Below are 16,576 nucleotides of genomic sequence, written 5' to 3'. Positions count from 1 at the left end.
ATGGCAAGGTGAAGGTCATTGATGAAAATGGAAAAAAGTAGAGTTCCAAGGATGGATCCTTGAGGGACATTAAGGTTGACTGGCAAGTGAGTAGAGAGAGACTTGTGCCATAGTACGGCCTGTTGTCTTTTGTCAAGGTAAGACTGGAACCACTTTATGGAGGATGTATCAAGGATGAGGATTTGGCGATTTACCATGTCAAAAGCATTTCCCATATAATACATTGAGCAGAAGAATCCATTAGCAATTTCATATCATTCTTCCCAAGTATACAGAAGTACTTCTCACATTAGTGTTCCCAAGTATGCATAAGCACTTCCCATGCATTCTGTTTTACTTCAATAAAGATTTTATAAAAATACAAATGTTTTAAAGTAAGAAATTGAATGCTGTGTAACACTATGTGCAAATTCATTGTGTGAATTTTCTGTTTTGCTCTCTCCCCTTCTTCTCTCCTTGTCTTATTTTAATTATGCATTCCTTTGTCTTTTTTATTTTTTTTTTCTCTCCCATTTTTGTTCATTTTTTTTACAGATCCAAATTCTGCTGGAGCAGCCCTGGTGTGTACCTCCCAGGTTAGGGAGCTTTTAGCCTCTGCCCATCCAGTGAATTCCACTCAGGATTAGGGAAGTGACACTGGTCATGCAGACACACTGGAACATAGTAGCCTGACAAGCCTTACTGAATGTGGGCTTCAGGACTTGGTTGAGGATGAGCTTGAGCAGGCCATGGACAGATGGCTTTAGCCAATTGAGGCTGCTCTTTAACAGGTCAAAGACTTGATGCTCAGTTGGCACTGACCACTGTACCACTGAAGGCCCTTACCCCTCAACATTGTGTCTTCCATTGTAGTGGAAATGTTTGCAGCCTTGTGGACTGAGGACTCTTGCTAGGCAGCACTCATTGTCACCCCTTCTTCCCTTATCTGAACTCCTACACCCTATTACCTACTTCCAACCCTTACTACCCTCTTATATAAAAACATTTTTTGAAAAAATAAGGAGGATCTATCCCTCACCAAAAACATAGTACCTCTCCTGTCCTACCTCAGCCAGCACAATCCTTTTGATGTGTTCCTGGTGAAATGAATGAAAACATTAGGGTATCCAAATAAGGATACCCCTATATAAAACATGATAAACTCCCCTTTTTAAATATTAATAATAAAAGTTGACCAGTCTGAAGCTTGCCTTATGTCTTTCAAGCTTGCCTGTGCATAGCTACATCTGTGTGCAATATCAGCGCACATGCAAAGTCATATGAAGCCTACAAGTTTCATGTAGTACCTCATATATATGTAATGCTTATTTCTAGGGACTTTATGCTTTTGCCATAAGTGGATGTGTTGTTTCAAAATGCCTTTGCTTTACCTTAGTCAGCATGAATGATCTGTGTTAAATTTATTTGCATATACATGTAGCAGTGCTTTTCACAGGTAACCATTGTGTAACTATGGAGCCCTGGACTATATATACTACCCATAACTTTAAACTAATTTGAGGGTGGAGAAATAAATATTTTTACATTTTAAAATAATTGCTGTTATAATCTTAAGATAAGGAACACAGGAAAACTGAGTCATATATATTCTTACACTTGATGACTAGGTTGGTGCACTAGTCAAATGATCATTCTCAGCCATAACCTAGGGAGCAGGAAAAAAAAAACATTGCAGTATACAAAAATAAATAAATAAAAATGTTATAGCAGAGAAGAGGAAGCACCAATCAAAAATTACAATATACAAATAGATATAAGTATGCTTAATAATAATAATAATAATAATAATAATAATAATAATTAATTTGAAATAGATTTTTACACTAATAATTTTGCATGGCTTTCACAATCAAATAGCTAAAGGCAATATACTCTCAATGATTTGTAATTTTTTCTTTATATGTATACAGTTGTTAACTTTGTAGTAATAAGTGTTTTGGACTATGCCATACTAACATATTTAATCTAAGTTATTTACATAGCAACAGATTATAAAGCCCCCCCCCAAAAAAAAAAAACTGTTATTGCCAAAACAATTAACCTGTACCTTTGAAATACAAATAAGCAGAGTATCTTTAGCTGCATGTTTTTTCAGCATTGCTTTGAATATTCATTTGCCATTGCCCAATGGAACATAATAGAATAAAAAAAATCACTTACCTCTGTTTGTATTCAGGTCTTGACTAAAGCAGAAGACATACTTGTAGATGCATATGGTGAATTTGTATACTGTGAGTATGTACACAGTGAGTATATATATCGTGAGTATGTATATATTGAGTATGTATATGGTGAGTATGCATATGGTGAGTATGTATATAGTGAGTATTTATACAGTGAGTATGTATATGGTGAGTATGTATACAGTGATTATGTATATGGTGAGTATGTATACCGTGATTATGTATATGGCGAGTATGTATACTGTGAGTACGTATATGGTGAGTATGTATACGGTGAGTATGTATATGGTGATATGTATATGGTGAGTATGTATACAATGAGTATGTATATGGTGAGTATGTATACGGTGAGTATGTATATGGTATGTATACGATGAGTATGTATTTGGTGAGTATGTGTACTGTGCGTATGTATACTGTGAGTATGTATATGGTGAGTATGTATACAGTGATTATGTATATGGTATGTATACGATGAGTATGTGTATGGTGAGTATGTATACAGTGAGTATGTATACGATGAGTATGCATATAGTGAGTATGAATGGAGAAGTATGGGAGCAACAAATGTGCAAAATAATTCTGAAACAGCATTTGTTAAGAGTTGACTATGGACTTTTTCATATGGAACTAAAAAACCCAAGTAAGTGTAGACACATGCCTATGAATCAAAAGTTATTCTGGTCAAGATATTTTATTATTTCACAGACACTACTTGAAACAGTATTTGAAATAAAGAAGTATGTTCCCTAGTTTTATTCACACATATTAGCACTCTCTGACAAAAGGGTTCAGTTTGCGACTGGTTAAAGTCAGCAATGAAGTTTTAGACTCCATCATTGAATGGTGCTAACCCAGACCTTTGTGCTGTCTGTTAATAATATTATATTTTGTAAAGGTATCAAGTTTAAATCAGAGATGTCTCTCATTTGTAGACATCTTTCCTGCTTAGTTGCTGTTTATAGTGGAAAAAAAAGTGGTATTAGCAGCCTTATTAATACCAGCAACATCAAACGTTTTGAACTGTAAACCACACAAAATTACTTCCAAAATCATCTTATCCTACTCTCATCCTAACAGTATAGGGAAATGCTCAAGTCCCTGCATCCCTATGTATGTATGTATATATATATATATATATATATATATATATATATATATATATATATACATATACAAATTTCTGGACATATTTACTGCAATGTGTTTTTATTATTTAAAGATTAAAATTGAAGGCATGAGGTTCACCAGTTACATCCAATGACATGCCCTCAATGCAGAAATAGTGCATGCAATTTGTATGCGCATATCACCTGCACTTAGTGACAATTTTTCAGTATTAGGCTCAGACTAGTCAGTCAGGGAGTCAAGCCAGTGATTGAAAAGCATTAGTTTTATTCATACCAATCACTTGCAAAACATATTTTGCTTTTTTTCTTTTTACTACACATGCAAATGGGAGAAACATGGTTAATTAGTCCCATTCTGTCTTGAGCACTGGACATGGTTTCATAACATGCTGATAGACATATTTTTAAACAAAATGGACTGTTGCTGAGCTGAACATGTTTCATTTTTAGCTTTATTATCATGTTCATACATGTGAAAGATTTTTTGCTGCATTTCTCATATAGTAGTTCACCCTTAACAGTTTTATGGTATCTAGTACAAGTACATTTTAACTTCATTTTAATTTTATGCACATCAAGATGCAAAGGAAGTTCTTCCAATTGATGTTAACTAGTTTGGCTATGATACACATATTCACACCTCTGTCCAAATATAATTCAGACTTTGCCTGTAGTTTACTTCTTTGTCATTTTAATGTCACCAACAATTCTGTCTTGAAGCAGATAATTTTGTCTCTCATCAATGAATTGTGCAACTTACCAAACTACCAGTCTTTTCTTTGCCTTATTTTAGACACAAATGAATCATTAGTGCCTTGTGAATCAGTTTCTCTTGAAAACAAGTGGCAAATATATAACAAGTTCTTTTACGCTCGATGTACTTCTTAAAGTTGACTATTATATATTTTTGTGGCTGTAAACAAGACTGAATACTCACATGAGTGAACATCTTTATAATTGAGTTTTTGCCTGCAGTCTTTTGTATGAGATCACTGTGTAGGGCTACCCTGTTACTGTGCAGTCTTGGAGTTTGTATATATAAGCGGGGGGGGGGAGCATACATGAGGCTTTGCCCCCTGTAGTTTTACTTATTTTAGATTCAATCTAAAATGGTCATTTTTTCTTTATTCCCTCTTATACGCATTCAATGTTTGATGAAACATTCATTACTCTCTCTCTCTCTCTTTATATATATATATATATATATATATATATATATATAAACATTGTCTCCAGGTTGGTATGAAAAGTTATAACTTCCATGTTCTTGTTTTGTTTTTCAGCTACACCAGAAACAACAGTGCAAATGTTGAATTTCTGCAAACTCTTCTTCTAGCCTTCCTCCAAACAGCCTTTAACTACCACTGTTCCTGGCAGACAGGATAGCAATATTGGTGACAAGGCAAATTCTTCAGCTGTTTGTTAAAGAAAATGGTGGCTAAGTTCAAGAGCTGTCAATTATTTGGAATTTCAACTGTAATAAAAAGAATGATGGCATTTTCATTTACTCAGTATTTTGTTCTGGCTTTGCTTTTTGAGTTATAGCTCATTTATCGAACTGAGGTCTGCATTTTTGGAAACTATTGTATGTTTCTCTTCTACTATATCTATTTGATGATGTTTTCTGTAAAGAGATGATCACTTGTCAAAGTTCTTAATTAATCTGAGCCATTTGTTTTGCTTTCATGACTGTTCACTTGAATTACAAAATGGTCCAGGTGTCCAGAAGTAATATTTTAAATGTTTGGCTTGTTCTGAAATTAAAGATACAGAATGGAGATTCACCACTATATCTCCATTTTACATGCTGTATTGGCTATCATCTCAGTAGAAACTGAATTCTTTGGTAAACATCATGGTCTTGTTTTATATCATTTGATCCTTGATTCTGTTTATGTGTAGTATTTCAGATATTATGACAAGATACAGACATCATGGAGACAATTGGAGGTATCAACACTGTTGGTTAGCATTGCAGTAACTAAGAAGGAAGATTAGATCATATGATAAGATAAACTTAAAATTACACTGCATTGCACATGAAAAATATGATCATTAATATTTATAAAGGAATGCTTTAATGCTGCTGTTACTGGTTGCAATTTATACTGACCTTTCATTCATTTGAATAATGAGCTGCTACTATTAATCTTCTTCTAAATTAATGTATTGCACTCACACATTAATGCAAGCCACCCCAAAAACGTCTGTCTTTAGATAGCAGTACTAGCTTGTTTCTCTCAGCAGCCGACTCACACTTCCTTGGTCTTCTGCTATACTTCTGCTGGTCAAAATAAATGTTTTATAATTTGACACTTGTGACTGAGTGGTTACAAACTGATTTATTTATTCAGCATTCGACTGAGATGCCATTAACTATCATATATAACAAATTAATGTTTACTACCTAGTCAAATTATGAATACAGTGTCATGTATATTACTTATTTTGCTTTGCTACTACACAGAGTGTTGGAAAGTATTCTGATGATTGTGGTTGTGCTTCCACCTCTAAGATTAAGATGTAGGAGGATTGACATAATCATTAAGGTCTTAACATCACAAATACAAAGTATAGGGTTTGATTCCAACCTCTGGTTACTGGCTAGGCTTGTAATAGTCTGCATACTGATAGCCTAGTATTTACATATGAACCTATGATGGCACACTGATGGATATACAACTTAATGTCTGAGTGAATAATGCTAAATATATAAAGCATATCTCACATGCTAGTGATAAAACACAGGTGTAGGTTAACAACAACTGAATTAATATTATAAGACAAAAGTATGCCTAATAACAACAGCATTAAATCTTCAGTGATAGTAAGTGGGAACGGACCCCAGCAAAATGCTCTCTCTGGCACCAGGCCACTGCAGATAGCAGTTCTTATAGAGAACTGCGGGAGCAACAAAAGCTGAAACCATTTTTCCTTGCTTTATCCAAAGTGTTAGTTTGAAAGTCAGATTAATGTGATATACATTAAGACAGATATTCTGCTGGGACAAGGAGCATCTGAACTGCTAATTTTACCATCCCCTCTTACAATGAAGAAATTCACCTGGTTCTGATTTTTGAGATATAAAAACTGACATGAAGCATAGTTTTCAGAGATTCCATGTTGTGAGCTGCGCCTACATAAAGTATTGCTTTTATCAACTCCTGCCATGCACAAGGAAGTCACCTGGTTCTGATCTAAGAGCTATAAAGCTGGACCTGCAAAGCTGCTTCTGAGAGATTCTATAATGAGATCAGCGAATACACTGTTTCTTACTTTCATCTGTTGCTCACAGTGGAAATTCCCCTGTTTTTCAGTTCTAAATGATAACTTTTAAATCCCACCATCACCTCTGAAATGTCTTTATACAGAAGTATTAGAAACTGAAACTACTGTTTTCTTCATCATCTGTAGCAAAGAGAATGAGAGAGACCCCAGCAGTCTCTGTTCCTGGGCAATAAACTAAGACCCAAACAGCATTTCTGAAAGACTACATGTTGTGAGCTGCTGAGTACATCAGCGATTGCATTTACCAGCACCTGGTTATAATTTCTGAACTACAAAGTCTGTGTTGCAGTGCTCCTGGGAGAGAGTTTCTGTTATGAAATCTGAATAGCAGACTATTGCTTTCATCAATTGTTTCCTTACAGAAGAAATTGAACAGATTCTGTTTTATAGAACATGTAATTCAGCCCGATGAACCACACTCTCTCGGTCCGTGATTCTGGCTATAAATTATGAGTAAGGGAACGGCAGCTTTTAACGTTTTCTGCAGCACAATGCCCATGAAGCTTATTACCTCCAAAGGTCTGAGTAGCTCAAAAACATACTTACATTTTCAGCCATGTATAATATTACACTAAAATGGTGAGTATGCTTCTGTTTTGTTTGACTTACCAATACAAAGAAGCAAACAAGTATATTTCTGACAGCTATATTCAGATAATTAACCATACTCTTGTTTTCTAAGGAAGCTCTAATTGTGGTACTGTTTCTGAGAAATGTTGTGCATCAAAAGGTAAGAAACTGAATTGCTTTATTTTGCAAAATATTCCTGCCCAGAAAGTATAAGCTGCACTTGGTTTTACATAACTTGGTCAGCCATATTACTTTAATGTGGCCATACTGTACTTATTTGTTAATACTCTTAAGAAAAAAAGTCAAATAAACTAGTCTCTGTTTTTAAATGATTGAAAGAGTGCATCATAGAAAATACATAATCCCATGCACAGAATGTTATTTAACATTTCATCTAAAAATAACATCAAATTTACCATTAGTCAAAAAGTTTGTAATGTAAAAAACATCAAATGGGAAAGGAAAACACTCATTTTCCAATAAAAAAAAAAAAAAAACTTTAAAGGCCATATACTTTCAGACAAAATTTGCTCTATAGTAGTTCTTTTTGGGAAAGCATGTTTGTGTTTGGTTGGGGGTAGAGATAGGGGCAGTAGTATTGTTAAGTTAAGCACATATGATCAAGGATTGGCAAGAAGGCTTCATTCCCTCTTCTTCTGCCTTACTCATGTGTGCTAACCCTAACCCTATGCTTGCCACTAAATCCAGCTTTACACATTAGGGTACTCACCAACATTTTCCTAACAGTATCACTAAACAAGACAAGGGAACATACATACATACACACACACACACACACACACACACACACACACACACACACACACGCGCACACACACACACACACACACACACACACACACACACACACACACACACACACACACACACACACTTAACTGCTGAGCTTGTGCTCAAACATACACACACACACACACACACACACACACACACACACACACACACACACACACACACACACGCTTACGCAGCTATCACATTCCATAGCCATAACTCAAGCTCTAATCACAGTCTCACATACACACACACACACACACACACACACACACACACACACACACGCACGCACGCACGCACACACACACACACACACACACACACACACACACACACACACACACACACACACACTCACTTGCACACCTATCTTTATCTTATTCTGTAACTTCAACTTTAACCCCTAACCTGCCATCAGTCACAAACACAAAATACCAATGCTGAAACTTTTGTGAAAAAGGAGCAAACAAAACTAAGAAACTAAAGGACAAATGAATAAATTCCTTCCAATTTTAAATGCTTTGTTTTATGAATCATAATATATTTGATTCTGGAAAATCTCTATACTGTAAGGTAATGTGAAACATCTTTATCATTAACTTTCTCTTTTCCTTTCTATATCTACTTCTTCTAATTACATATAGTACTAAGTATTTAAATAACATTCTCTTTCTTTCTCTCTCTTGTTTCTTCTTATTCCTTTTTGTTACTAATGTTTCTTTTCTCTCTTTCCCCACTATAAGTACTTTATATACTTTTCCCTTTTAAATAACTACAAATGATGTATGTCTTCTAATTCTTCAGTATTAGTATAATTTGACTTAATGCCAAAGTGCATTTTTTCTAGTGGGTCAGTGGTGGGGTAACAATATGTTTCTGATTAATGTTTCTAACTAGATGTTTTAGACTCTTTGTTTAGACACATATAAATATTAATACAGTACATTAATGGTGTTTTATAGATGGCTAAATATAATATATATATATATATATATATATATATATATATATATATATATATATATATATATATATAGGTCCCCTATGAAATCCCGAACGCACAGAATCCTGACGCTCAAAATACCGAGACAAAAAGCCCAAAACCCCACATTACCGAAACGTTGAAAGCGCGAAATTCAAAATCGCGAAACTAATGCATACATAAAGCACAGGCACAAACATACACACACCCTCCTCCCATAACCAAACAAACCACCCTACACTAAAGATAAGCAGGGGGGCTATGCCCCCCACCCCCTACTTTATTATTCTAACTCCGAGATCGCACAAACATATACACAACTTACAACGTGAAGTCACAAACTATCCAATAAGTGCCACGGCTCTTGTAAGCTTGCGCTGTCGAAATAACCACAAAAACCGTAAGGTAAATCCAAATAGAATTCAACAACAAGTACCAAAAATAAGGAATCCTGGTGGAATAGCACACTGAATAATAAGCTCCAAACTGATGTGAACTGAACAAGTAAATCAATGTCCTTTATTCCAAGAAAGAACAATGATACAAAACGGTAAATGCACTTGAATAAAATAACAAAAATCAATCCAATAAGGTTAAGCGCTTTCACCCACTGCAACTCATGGGTTTCATCAGAACCTTTTGAATAAAATAACAGAATCCTTTTAAGTGAAAAAAGGTGCCAAAAGGAAGCGGAAACTGATGGAATATCCTGTATAGCAAATACCGCCCCCTGCACTTATACACCAATCTTTAGATTTAAAATTGGCGCCAACAGGAAGCTGAAAAACACATCAGTTCCTGTGTTCAATCCTATGCTATGCTCCACCCCTTAAAGGCCTCACTACACTTACTAATACTTCACTTTATACAAAATCTATAAGTGTAGTTGCAAAAAAATAAACAATAAAATTCATCACTAATAACCATGCTCAAGCATCCATTTCAAGTTGATTTAAAATATTTAAAATAAGCACACTGTCTCATATTAATAAGTCTATAATATAATATTTACAAAAATCCTATAATAAAATTGTATCTCAAAAAATGCCTAACAATCTCATCACCTATACTACCTAACAAATATATAAGTGTTGTGTTACCAATATATACCTATACCTAATACAATAATGTGTAATTAATATATGTATAAAAAATCCACAATAAATATGCATATATATATATATATATATATATATATATATATATATATATATATATATATATATATTAGGTTCTTTTTTTTCTCTGGTCTGGTTAATTGGTGGGTAAATGATTGAAATGTTATAAAATAATTTCTGATTTGAGGCAGCTGCTGTTACTTCTAAATAGCTGTTTTTATATGAAAGGGTTAATTTTTTCATGATGTTGATGTTTTGTGAGGAAACTGGTGGTCTGTGTGACTGTTCTCAATGTGAAGATTCATGACATGCACTGACAAGGCAGCTTGAGTGGTTTTTTTTTTTTTGCTTTCTGTAAACTCTAAAAGCTTCATGATTTGATTTCCCACCAATTTTTTTTTTCTGTCACTAGAGACAACCTCTGCTGTGCATGAGCCTATTTAGATACTTTTTAACAAGTTTATGAAGCTGCAGCTTGAGGAAACAACAGTGATGACATCACATGACCTTTTGAACTTGTTTAATGGCTGTATTTAGAATTCTTTTCTCTTGAAATTCAGTTATCCTTCACTTAGATATTTTAAATGGTAAATAATTACTTTTGATAAAAGTGTTTAACTCCTTTGAAAATACCTATGTTCCTTTATAGATGCATACATTCTGCAGATTCAATGACACTTTTACTAACTAAATGACATTAAATGAACTAGGAGCTGCATTAGAAAACTCATTATGCATATTAACATCGCACTTATGTTACATAACTAAACCTTTAGTAACTAAACAGAGGGTTGTGAGGCTTTTTTTTGTGATGTGTTTATATATATATATATATATATATATATATATATATATATATATATATATGTGTATGTATATTCTCAACCGATCCTGACATGAAAAATGTTAGATAGATGTCTGACAAAATTATTAAAACAGCTGATGTTTCTTGAATAGTCTTGAAAATATTGACAATCTTCTTAACATTCAGCTTCTAATGTTTATACATACTTTTATCTGATGTGTATTTCAGACATATCTACTTATCAGAGGTGCTATTATTATATGTGACATATTCATATAGCTTCGATTATATTGAACACTCTCATTTTAATGTATATTGCATGGACTCAGATTTCTTTAGTTGCTTTCATAATGCTTTTCTTTTTTTGTTTTTATACTACTAAACAGAGATGGATAATTTGTGCCTTTTGATGTTGGAGAGGTGGTGGATGGATGGTCTAGTTAAGTTTTTAACTAAACCAGAAACTTTATGTTTCATGTATGTGTTTGTAAATAGTTTTGGGTTTTTGAAAGTAGTGCTTAATACATGATATACATCCATGATAATAAGTTTTCAGTAGATTTCAAGTCAACACAGAAAAAAGGTCTTTCAGTAACAACATACACATTATAGTCAATGGCTTATAAATGTTTGTCATTAAATATTACTGGTTTGAACAATAATGTCAACATAACTGGTTTGCTTAAATATATCAAAATGCATAAAAACAGATGATCTTTTTACAGGAAACCCATCTATTAAAAAAGACCTACAAAATACTCATTTAATGGCTATACCAATCTGGCTGATTCATGTTTTAAGACTAAGAGAAGGGGTACTCGTACCTTATGGAAAAATACTTATACTATGCCAAGAATTATAGATACAATTTCAGATAAAGATGGGATGCTAAGCATGGTTATTTTGGAAATCAATAGGCAGTATTATACTTTGATTAATACATACTGTATATCAGGACTAAGTACTAAATATGTTGACACATATCTGGACCTGATTACTTTAAATGCAATAGGGGAAATTATAGCAACAGGTGATTTTAACTGCGTATTATTAGGCAATGATACTTCTAAAAACAGTAAAATAAAACTAACATCTCAAGCCAAGAAGTTAAATGACTTTATAAACCAGATGAACCTTAAAGATATACATGGTCTAAGAGAACATTATTCCTTATTTAGTACTCACTAGTCATATTGATTTGGTACACAAGCATTGATAAGGTCTTTGTATCAAATAATATATACTCAAAAAGAAATGACGTATCTATAATGACTTGTCCACTTTCAGACGATAATGCTATAAACTTTACATTAACTATGCATACAGATGATTTAAGATTTCTACAGAGAATTCCTGCTTGCACAACTAAGTTAAAAGACTTTAGGGAATGGATAATGAAAGAAATAGACATGTTTATGGAAACAAATGATAATGGTGAAGTAACTGATACTATACTATGGGATACCTTTAAAGTTTATATATATAGTAGAATAAAATCTTGGTACCTTAAAAAAAGGAGAGAGTGGGACAAAGAACTTTTAAATTTACAAAAAAATAGACATGATAAAAATGGATGCAAAACCAATTAACAAAGTAGCACATAATGAAATTATTAAGTTAAATCAAAAATACGTAGAAGTTTTGAATCATAAGGTAGCAATAAACCTGGAAAAATTGAAATTACAATCTTATGCTGTAAATCCTAAATATCTGCATAAAATAGCAGTAAGATCCAAAAAAATAAACAAAATCTTATTAATGAGATTAAATATAAAAGTGATGTGTCAGTTAAAAGTGCATCTAACTTAATGGGCACATTAGAAGTGTTCAAAAACTACTATAAAGATATAAATAATAACACTTAACGTTTGGAGACAGATAATGTAATAACTACTTTTATTCAAGCAAATATAGCTACTAAGGTGTCAGTGCAACAAAATAACAATTAAATAAACAAATAACACTAACAGAAGTGAAAGAGCAAATAAAACATTTAAAAGATAATAAAGCTCCAGGACTGGATGGAATAATTCCTGAACTATATACGATTTTTCCTGAATATATAATAAAGAAAATGATGAGTGCCTTTACTATGGTCAAGCAAAAATGTATAACACCCCCATAATGGAAATATTCAATTATCACCCCCATTTTAACACAGGGTAAGGACTCCAAATCATGTGAGTCATACAGGCCAATTTCATTACTAAACACTGATTATAACATTTTCATGACAATATTAGCTAATAGGATAAAGAAAATATTAGCTAATCAAATACATAATGTTTAGACAGGGTTCATTCTTCATAGAAAAGTGCAAGATAACATTACTAAATTACTATCATTAATAGGCATAGCATGCAAATACAAAAAATAACTATTATCAGTCTAGACATAGAAATGGCATTTGATTCTATTAGTTGGTCATATCTACAAAGAATTCTGATTGGTTTTGAATTCTCCTCAGATTTTGTCAACTTATTAAAGAAAATTTATAGTGGGGCACAAGCTTATGTGAAAATTGGATCATGTCTATCCTCACCATTAGAAATCCTCAAGGGAACTAGACAAGGTTGTCCTTTGTCACCATTATTGTTTTCTCTTTCAATGGAACCTTTTGCTGCATATATCAAAAACAAGTGAAATATAAAAGGCTTTCAAGTTAATAAGGACTATTGTCCTAAGATACAGTTATTTGCTGATGATATGTTGTTAATGTTGGGTGATATTGATGGTTCTTTGCATGATATTGTAAATACCTTAAGCAAGTTTGAAGGAATTTCAGGGATTAAATTTAATCAAAATAAATCCAAAACATGACTAATTAACAAAAAGATCAACAAAAACCTAAGAGAGAATAGCCTGTTTAATTGGGAGAATGATGTATTAGAATATTTGGGTGTCAGTATAAAGAGTACACGGAAAGAGTCTGTTAAACTAAACTACAATAACTTAATAACCACCATTAGTGAACTAATCAAAATATGGAATAAAATGTTCTTCACAATGGAGGATAGTCTCTTTTTAATTAAAATGATAATTTTACCTAAAATTTTGTTTTATATACAGTCATTGATACTACCCCCTCTATACTACCTATATATCTGGCTTGAAAATAATACACAAGATTCATATAACTGATGTCAGAACTATAGAAAATCAATTTAAGGAACAATACAGAATAAGTAAAGTACATTTTTTCTTTTAAGTGAATGTTGTTTATTTAATAAGAAGTTTGATCATTTTTCTTATGGCATTAATCAAATATTTAATAACTTTAAAAATATAATTGATTGTAATTACAACGTTAAACATTTCCTATTTTTATATTCCCTATAGCACATTCCCTGATTGCCTAGATTCTTTCAACATCAATGCGATGCAAAAATTAAAAGAAAATAACTTGATATTCCGGCATCAGTTTATTGAAAATAAAAGTATTAAACCATTAAACTCTCTTCTGTGTAGCTTTGATAATAGTCAAGATGGTTGGTTGCTTATACACTCATTATGACAGTTTATAGAAAACAAAATAAGAGTATCAATCAACCTAGAGACTGAATCTATACCTAGTTTGATCCAGCTTTTTATTAGGTGTCTTGAAAAGACAGATGATCAAAAATTAAGTATCTCACCTATCTATAAGATACTAAGAGAAGACACTCTAAAGTTTGACTCAGATTTTTGGAATTACTATGTAAAGATTAATGGAGAACAAATATCTGATGAATCCAAAAATCTGTTATTGAAATCTACGTATGGTACCTCTGCTTCATTATACTGGAGATTGTATACATGGAAATTTATGAATAGGAGTTTTTATACTCCACATAAAATAAATCTTATACTCAAAAACAGTGAAAGTAAATGTTGGAAATGTGATGAATTACTAGAGGCCAACTGGGTTTGCATATTCATTGAATGTAGAAATGTTGTTTAATACAGGAAAAATTTCAAATATTTTGTAAAGGCTTTATGGTCAGATAACTGTCATATTTCTAACTCACTAAACCTTTTCTATGTTCCTATACCTAATGTATTACCTAAATCTCAGATTCAGTTACTCTGGTCAATTCTTGCAATTGCCATTAAAGTTATTACTTTGAACTGGAAAAGTAAACAAGATTTGATGTTTAAAGAATTTATTAATTTAGCAAAAGTTGTTTGTAAAAAAGAACTGCAAACCATTTGTTATAGAACTCATAACATTGCTCATAAAAAATAGCATAGCAAAAACTGGAAAACCTTTTGAACAAATACTGATAACTTCTCATGGATAAAATGATTGTTTATCATGAATGAATGTAAATATTGTAAATAGTTTTATTTTTATTGTATTTGTTATATGTACATTTGCTTATGTTTATAATGAAAATAAAATAAAAATGTTTTTGAAAAAAAGATTGAATAAAATGTTCTGCACAAGGGAGGATATGCTCTCTTTAATTAAAATGATAATTTTACCTACAATTTTGTTTTATATACAGTCATTGATACTAACCCCTCCCAAAAACTTATTTAAAAAATTAGATTCCATGCTACTTAAATTTTTGTGGTTCCCCTTAAAACCTCGGATTCCATATAAATAGCACATTACAGCTTGGAACAGTAATGGGATAGCATTCCTTAGCTTAGATCTTTATTCCAAATCAGTTATAATTAATGTAATATTACATTGGATCTCACCTACCCATATATCTGGCTAGAAAATAATACATAAGATTCATATAACTAATGTCAGAACTATACAAAATCAGTGTAAGGAACAATATGGAATAAGGAGAGTTCATTGGCTTTTAGTGAATTTTGTTTAATAAGAAGTTTGATAATTTTTCTTATGGCATTAATCAAATATTTAATAACTTTAAAAATATAATTGATTATAATTACAGCATTAAACAATTCCTATTTCTTATATTCAAAATAGCATATCCCCCTGATTGCTTAGATTCTTTCAACATCAATGCGATGCAAAAATTAAAGGAAAATAAGTTGATATTTTGGCTTCAGTTTATTGAAAATGAGAGTATTAAACCACTAAACTTTCTTCTTTGTAGTTTTGATAACAGTCAAAACAGTTGGTTGTTTATACACTCATTACGGCAGTTTATAGAAAATAAAATGAATCACTTAACCTAGAAACTGAATCTATACCTAGTTTGATCCAACTTTTTATTAGGTGTCTTGAAAAGGCAGATGATCAAAAATTAAGTATCTCACCTACCTATAAGATACTAAGAGAAGATACTCTAAAGTTTGACTCAGATTTTTGGAATTACTATGTAATGATTAATAGAGAACAAATATCTGATGAATCCAAAAAAATGTTATTAACATCTATGTATGGTACCTCTTCTTCAATATATTGGAGATTGTACACATGGAAATTTATGAATGAATATAAATACATTTGCGTATGTTTATAATGAAAACAAAATAGAAATGTTTTTTGAAAAAAAAAAATTAAAAAGAAAAATATAACAATTGTATAACTATTTACAAGGTCCTTAACAAGTGTTTCTTGTACAAAACTAAACCATTAATACTTTTCCAGTAAATCTGTAAGCTTTTGCCTGGATAAGTATTGATGAGTGACATTTGAAGGTGAAGATAGTCTCATTTTTTGAAGAGATAATATAGAATAATCATATATCTACAATGGTAAAAATAGAAACACTAAAAAAGCCTTTATAAACACTACT

Source organism: Protopterus annectens, chromosome 6.part0 (genome assembly GCF_019279795.1).
Source record: "Protopterus annectens isolate FY-2018-M chromosome 6.part0, PAN1.0, whole genome shotgun sequence".
NCBI classification, from domain to species: Eukaryota; Metazoa; Chordata; order Ceratodontiformes; family Protopteridae; genus Protopterus; species Protopterus annectens.
The sequence above is the reverse complement of the archived record's forward strand: the minus strand, read 5'-3'. Positions refer to the sequence as shown.